The 8,245-nt window shown below is 47.0% G+C and overlaps 1 non-coding gene across 1 annotated transcript; it reads left to right on the top strand.

Moving 5' to 3' along the window:
- The first annotated feature begins 6,661 nt into the window (after positions 1 to 6,661).
- Positions 6,662 to 6,780, top strand: LOC111823228. The gene has a single exon (XR_002826225.1). It is a non-coding gene; the product is annotated as a 5S ribosomal RNA (ribosomal RNA).
- The last annotated feature ends 1,465 nt before the right edge of the window (positions 6,781 to 8,245 follow it).

Raw genomic sequence — 8,245 nt, 5'->3', positions numbered from 1 at the left:
AAATCGAACCTGGGACCCTTTAGTCCGCAAGCTGATGCTCTATCCACTGAGCCAAACCAGCCAGGGCGGGATGTATGGATCTTGAGTGTCTAATTACTTTGCTCTTCTAGGACATAGAAGAGTGCCTGGCATATAATATATGGGCTCAATAAATATTATCTGCGTGAATGAAGGAAAAAAGAAATGATTTGTCATTTTAGAAGCATTGTAGAAGTTGAGTTTCTCTCATTCGTTCTAGGTTGATGGTTCTCAATCTTGGCTTTGCATTAAGATAACTTACAGAGCTTTCTAAAAACTCCAGAGCCCAGACCACACCCAAATTAGTCAGAATCTCTAGGGTGGAGCCCAGCTAGCAGTATTTTTTTAAACCTGGGCATTTTCAAGGCTGTCTGTTCCGCTACACCCAAAGAGTGTACCGTCGTTACCACTAGATGGCAGTAGTCTCTCAGCTAATGATGGACCCATTATTTCACGTCCTTTTATTCTAAAATTAAGCAAACACAAAATAGAACTGAAATTAACAGTTATATAATTATAAACACCAACCTTGATCTGATGAAACAAATACAAATCTATAATAGATAAAATTATTTTTCTGAATTAATTTTGGCTATTTCTAATGGCTTTCCCTTAACGAAATAATTATACACATTACCATAATAAGCACCTATATGTCTGTCAGGCTAATAAAATAAAAAATACAAATACAGAAAAAACTAAGATGGCGGCATAGGTAAACACCGGAGTTTGCTGCCATGAACAACCACTTCAAAAATACAACTAAAAGACGGAACAGACATCATCCAGACCACAGGAAGGCTGGCTGAGTGGAAATTCTACAACTAGAAGGAGAGAGAAGCATACCGAGACTCAGAGGAGGCGCAGTGTGGAAGTAAAATACTAAGGTGCGGAGGTGCATTCAGAGCAGGCTGGCGGCTGAGGGCGCCGTTGTTGTTTTCAATCCGGAGGGTGTCTCAGGCTCTGAGCTCCAGTTCCGGGTGAGTCTCTAGGGACCCAGACTCATAGGGGAGAAGCTGGACTGTCTGGCATCAGTCGGAACTCAGGGCAGCTTTCTCTCCGAGGGGCTTGCAGCGATTACCGGGACATTGAGAAGCAGAGCCTCTGAAGGCAGGACTGAGAGCAGCCATAACTGCTAGCCCCACCCTGTTGATCCTGTGGGACCTGCCCCGCCCAAGCCCGGCAGGGAGGCTTTTGCTGGATAGCCTCAGGCAAAAGCTAGATTAGCACCTCCCTAGAGATCCAGGAGCCAGGAAACCCAGAGGTCAGAGTGGGACCATCCAGTTTGCAGCTCCATGGAAACATAAAGGACACACTCAGGGGGCAGACTCAGTGAGCACCAAATCCCCACTGAAGCAAGTCTTGCCCCAGAGGGGTGTCCCCAGCACAGAAGTTCTCCCACTGCAGACACAGCTGATTCTCACAGCCAATTGGCCTAGAGGTCAATTCCTCCCAGTGATAACTACAACAATCAAGGCTTAATTACAACAAGACTGTGCACAAAGCCCACAAGGGGATGCACCAAGAGTGTCTACCTCAGGTAATTGGGGAGGCTGAACCACTGGGCCCTAGAGGACACTTAGCACAGAAAACCACTTTATCAACACAGGGAAGCATAAAAAATGCAGAGACAAAGAAAAAGGACACAAATGACAGAAATGGAGGAAAGCAAACTACTGGATATAGAGTTCAAAACCACACTTTTAAGGTTTTTCAAGAATTTTCTGTTATGCCCAGATTTCAGGATCCCCAAAAGACCACCAGGGAACCAGCCGAGTCCAATGCAAAAGCAAAAGAGCCTTTATTCTAGCTAGCTCGAGCTCCCAGTCCACCACACTCGCTGACACAGTGGCAGGGGGCAGAGGGAGAGAGAGCTTTGTGGGGAGTGGGGTTTTATAGGGGGGTTGGAGTAAGGGGAGGAGAGAGGACTGTGGGCCCTGCCGATTGGCCAGGCGCAAGTCGGTGTCTTGTTACACAGGATGTGGTTGTGTCTATGGAGCGCACTTCCCTTGATTATCATTGGTTAGTTTAAAGAAATCCTAGGTGTGGCTAGCAGAGGCTTGGGCTTCCGGGAGGAAGCTCCTTGCTGAGCACATGGCTAATGGCTGCTGCCCAAAAATGGATGATCCGGGGCAAGATGGAGGGCGTAGCCCTCGCCCTTTTATTCCCCCCTTGTCTTGGAACTTCCGGCTCAATCATGAGATGGACTGCATTTCTATTTCACCGTTGCTAGAGGCCTGTACTGGGCGTGCAGAACTATCAACTGAACCACCCCTATACGCTTCTTGACGAATTGGACTAGTCTGTTAATAATGCAAGGGCCGAAAGTCAACAGCATTAGGAGGATTACAAGGGGTCCGGCGAGGTCCGCTGTCTTCTTGAGGGTGATCTGCAGCGGGTGTGTCTGGTTAGAGGTTACCTTCTACTCAGGCTCCCTGCTGTCCTGGGCACAGAAGGAGCTGGGCTTGTGAACTGGCAGAGACAAACTACAACAAATGGTCCGGTGGAAGGGAAAGAAACCATTTCAGCTTCAACAACTTCCATTGAAATAGGATTCTTCTTCTTAAAATTCCTCTATGGCTATTAAAAAGCCAAATCAAGACTAATTTATCTACTGTACTCAATCTGGCCTTATGTTTGCATAAACACAACAAGAATGGTAACTGACCACCTTCCAGGACAACTAATACATAGCTATAACAATGGCCCTCAGTGTGGGAGACTGGACACTTGCCAGTTACTCCCAAAGACTACCAAGGATTGTAGACCATCACCGGTCTACAGAAACTGCTGGCAGCTACAGCTACTTTCAAACCTGTCAGAGAATCAAAGGTTAATACAACATATTAATACAGTGAAACATAATATTGGCACCATGGCCACTTCAGGCAGCCAAATCCTCTGCTACTAAACATGAGATATGGCAGAGCTATACAAACATCTTAAGGAGGTGACTAAAGTCCAATCCTGACCCTCCTATATAAGGCAAAATTGTCCTCGTCTCTCTGGAGCCATGTCCATGAAGATGCAGGCATCACCTTAGTCTATTATACAGTTTTCTGCAGGTCACTGTCAGGGCTGTCCACTGTGGCCAGTTCTTCTTTCTAGTGACAAACACAGTCTGTACAATTTCCTTAAAATGTATTCTGGTGTGGGAGAAAGTTGTTTTGCTGCACACAGGTAGCTCAACCCCTATACAACTGGGCTTGGATCTCTGCCCAGCAAACTGCAGTCTACAAGCTCAACATTCAGCCTCCGGTTCTCCTAACCCAGCGAGGTTCCGGCCAGTCTCTGAGTCAGACTCCTCCTCTCTTGGAGAACTTCAAAGTCCCGATGGCTTCCAGGTCCAGGGAGAGTGCCCTTTTGTTAACCCTGTTTATTGGTTACAGCGCTCTGCTTTCTTGCCTTTCTACCAGTTCCCTTTGTGGCAGAGCAGCAACCAGGCCTCTTTCAAGGGAGTGCGCTGGAAGGGGATATCAGCCCCTCCTGTGAGCCAGCTGCTTCACCTAGGGTCTCCTGGGGGCCCGGCCAGAGTGTCCCCCAGCAAATCCCAGAAGCTGCTGCCTTCTCACAGTGGCATGGACTCAAGCAGGGGGTTCAGGAGCTGGGCAGTGATGGTGGCGTTGATGGCCTGGCACGTGGATACGAACGTGTGCACCTCATGCATGCACTGGATGTAGCTGGCAGCGAAGTGCTCGCTGGTTTCTGCCTGCAGCTGCTCGTGCCTGCTAGCCCTGCCCTGCAGCACTCCCTGCATGTGCCGCACCGTCAGCTCCAGTACCTCGGCGTTCTCCAGCTTGGCCTGCACCTGCGCCGGCTGGGGCTCCAGGTGGGGAAGGGAGGTGAGGCCAAGCAATGCCCTGACCCCAGTCCATCTGCTCAGCAGCCCCTGTTCTCCCCACTCTCTCACTGCTGCTTTTTCTTTCAGGGCCACAGTGGGCAGTTCAGGCATTCAACCCCCCTTTCTTTGACCTGGCTCTCAGGGGCTGAGTCTGCCTAGCAAACAGTTCTAAATCACCAGGGCGGCTGCGGACTTCACCTTTGTTCCTCCTCCGCTTTTCTAGTGGTCTGCAGCCAGTAACATAACTGCTAACACCCCCCGCCTGCCTTGTCTCAGCCCAGGCCGGTTGCTTTCCCTTACAGATTTTTTTTTCTTTACTTTTGATTTCTCTCCGACCAATTTCCCTGCCCCCCAGTCCAGTTGTTTGTCTCCCTTTAAACTGTGGGAGTTTCAAAGAAACTACAGACTCTACAGACTGCTTCTATAAAGTCCTCCCTCCCAGAGGCTGGGGTCTGACCTGTGGGGAAATATGACTCTTAGTCGGCCTGGAAAGATAAAGGGTGCATAGGGAGGTTTCTTGCAGACAGAAAGCCTGGAGATCACTGAAATCCAGTTATAGATGCTTTCAGAATCAGGAGGAGGGAGGAAGGGAAAGACCAGGCTATGTCCTTTATGAGGATTCTAATAAACAATTGAAAACAGCAAGTTAAACAAAACACAGTCACAGGCAGGGTTAGGAATGATAGGGGGTGGCCTTCTAAACATGATTTCATAGGGAGTAAAGCCCAGGGTGTAAGGTGAGTTCCTTACCTGGTAAAGGGCATACAGTAGGAGAGCCACCCAGTCCCCGCCAGTCTCCATGGTTAATTTGGTAAGGGTCTCTTTTAGAGTTCTGTTCATCCTTTCTATCTGCCCTGAACTCTGGGGCCTATAAGCACAATGTAATTTCCAATTTGCCCCAATAGCCCTGGCTACTACCTGTGTTACCTGTGAAATAAAGGCTGGTCCGTTGTCGGATCCTATCATAGCAGGAAAACCATACCTGGGTAAGATGTCTTCCAGCAGCTTACCACGAAATGAAAATTTTGGTTAATACCTTTTGAATAATTACCTATTTCAAGTTAGCCAAATTTAATTAATTTGAAAACTTGACAACTATTTTACTGTCAAATTTAATACTATAACAATAATTTTAATTTACATCCTTGTGAAGGCTCTGAGCATTCCTGTTGTTAGGCTAGATTTAGACATAGGGTCTGTTAGCCAAGCCTCCGTTTATCTGGATTCTGATTTCAGCTGGACCAAATCTCTTTTGTTATTTGGTTCCTGATCTGGGCTGGGCATGGGAAGCAAGAAGCAGCCATGGGGACAGGAGACCTTCCTCAGAAGGGGCGAGTGTTCAAGCCCCTGCACAATTGGGGGGGGGGTGAGGATCTGTGCTCCACCTCTGTTGAACCCCAAGTTCTCTCCTACTGCCCCCCGACTGTGCCTGTCTTAGGTTGCCCCTCCCTGAGGGGTCTTACCTGTCATTGACTACCAGCCATCCTCTGGGCCAAGTAGTGTGATGTGAGGTTCAGTTCTGTCTCCTTGTTAACCTATGTCCCTCTGGCCTCCATGCCCAGCAACTGCCTTTGAATCCCCTCACCTGCTGGCGGGGCCCTGGCATTGATCATGGGGAACCCAGGTTTCTTCTCCAGAGAGGGCCCAGCTCATGCCATTGGGCAAGAGACAGATCCATGGTACCAGCTTTTCATGATCTCAGCTTAAACAGAGAATTCAGATAACAGCTGTAGACAATTGGATTCCTCTTGGCAAAAAAAAAAAAGGTCAAGAGAGGTCAATACAGAATGCTTAAGTGCCTTCCCCAGGGGGCCTTCCACACAGTGGAAGGGAATAAATCCTTTCATGTCTTTAAGTATAAATGCTGTCAAACATTCAAAGCTAGGTCATGACAAACTATTAACTCAGTTGGAGGTTTGGAATGAGGAACCTAGTTTTCAAAAAAAGCAATTTACAGAAGCAGAGACAGCATGCAATCCAAACCACAGATTTGGGCAAACACATCATCCAGAGTCCTTGGTAACCTAGGTTAAACCGACCCTGGGACAGCTGCGCTGTCCCTCCCAGGCAAAGGAAAAATGTGCCCTCTAAGACCAGTATGAAACCACAGTTTCTACCTGAAATAATCGTCACCATACTTCACTTTAGAAATTGGATTACTGCTATCAGTCCCTTTTAAAGACTTTGACATAAGCTATTTAACTTTTGTTTAGGGAGGGAACATATAACCTTTAATTGTCCTTAGTTTAAAGAAAGCAGGGTTTTCTAGATTTAAGAGATTAGAAAAATGACTTAGCCTTTTTAAGGAATATGAGCTCTATTGTCGGCCCTTATAAAGCCAACTGCTCAAAACATTGGTCTTTCATATCACTTAAATTATATTAAGACTGTGATTGCTAACTTTATTAAGCATTAAAAATATCTTCTTAAAAATAGCATTAAATAAATCCTCAAGGCAAGCACACTTTCTGCCCCATCCACATTTCTGTAGTAAAACTTTGCCTTAAGGCTCCACCCCTGAAATCCCATCCTGCCTCAGTGAACAGACATTACTTTTTGGCTAAATCAGAGGGAGGGGCCTTTGCTGTTTCAAGATGGCGGCCCCCAGGGGAGCGGCAAGCCATGTGGCTGACATGGCGGCTGCCAAGTCATGCAGCCCAAAATGGTGGCTGTCTACACTGTTTTTTTGACAGAGCAAACCAAAATCCCTAAAAGATAGATGGCCAACATTATATTGCAGACAAACTGAAATCTCATTAGCTGTTTATACCTTTTATAATTATCTTAAAGAATATCAATTAAGTCTACGGCCATACCACCCTGAATGCGCCCAATCTCATCTGATCTCGGAAGCTAAGCAGGGTCGGGCCTGGTTAGTACTTGGATGGGAGACCACCTGGGAATACGGGGTGCTGTAGGCAAAAAAAAAAAATATCAATTATAATTTAAACTGGTTTTTGTATTAAAAATTTTCAGTTGAGGTCATAAAATTAATCCTCTTTTTTAGTCAGACCAATAAGCAAAGGCATTTAGATACCACAACTACACAATTTTTCCCAATTCAATCTGAACCTTAAACTTTTAGCTGACAAGTCAAATATTCAGCATTTCTCAATCAGTAACATTTTTAAGAATAAACTTCAAAAATGCAAGACATAATCAACCAACAGATTCAATTCTGTCCTCTAGCAATATTTCAGCATTATTTCACTTCAAAATACCTAGACATAAGTTTTTATACAAACAAACTTTGTCCTGACCCCATGATGATCGGTGATGAGAGACAGACAAGGGAGGGGGTGACCTGTTTTCACAGATCCTCACTCAGATGCCCGCCTGACCGAAGTTGTGGAGCCACACAAAAGAGAGGAGAGGGCAGGCCCCCTCCTTCCACACTCACACACTTTCACCAGACATTCATTCAGAGTTTAAACAATCCATCCAATTCCTAACAATTTCCCAATTCCTGAGGGAGCTCTATAGCCTCCCCTAATCTCTTTGAAATGATCAATCATAATACTTAAAGTAGTTTGAGTCTGTCCCATAATGTCCGCCCAGTAAGTCAACAGAATAAAACAGAAAGACAACCAAAGGGCCCCAAAGTACCGTCTTCCAACTCCATGGAAGCAAAACCAAAACAACCTTCCAACTCTGCAGAAGCAAAACCGAAAGCTAGACGATGGCCGTACGCCAACCGGCAGGAGCGACCCACCTCGTCTCAGATCCTCAAGGGGATTCCATGTCCCTCGTGAGGGGAATACACGTCCCTCGTGAGGGGAATACAAATTCCCTCATGAGGGGAATACACATCCCTTGTGAGGGGAATACACGTCCCTCCTGAAGAGCGGAACGTCTTCCGACTCTCCCGGCCCATGGTCCTTCAGCAGTGCGTCCACCTAGACCGCTTCGGGCACTACAGAATTTCAGAAGTGAGCTCACACAGGACAGAACACACAACACAGGACAGAACATATAACACAGAGAACAGAACACACAACACACAGATACCTACCACGGTCAGTCAGACTCTCTGGATCGGGGGTCCCTCGAGGGTCTTGGGGATTCCGGACGAGCCCCCAAATGTTATGCCCAGATTTCAGGATCCCCAAAAGACCACCAGGGAGCCAGCCGAGTCCAATGCAAAAGCAAAAGAGCCTTTATTCGAGGTAGCTCGAGCTCCCCGTCCACCACACTCTCCGACGCAGTGGCGGGGGCAGAGAGAGAGAAAGCTTTGTGGGGAGCGGGTTTTATAGGGGGGTTGGAGTAAGGGGAGGAGAGAGGACTGTGGGCCCTGCCGATTGGCCAGGCGCAAGTCGGTGTCTTGTTACACAGGATGTGGTTGTGTCTATGGCGCGCACTTCCCTTGATTATCATTGGTTAGTTTAA

The sequence above is a fragment of the Myotis lucifugus genome, unplaced genomic scaffold (assembly GCF_000147115.1).
Source record: "Myotis lucifugus unplaced genomic scaffold, Myoluc2.0 scaffold_422, whole genome shotgun sequence".
Classification (NCBI taxonomy): Eukaryota; Metazoa; Chordata; class Mammalia; order Chiroptera; family Vespertilionidae; genus Myotis; species Myotis lucifugus.
The sequence above is the reverse complement of the archived record's forward strand: the minus strand, read 5'-3'. Positions and strand labels throughout refer to the sequence as shown.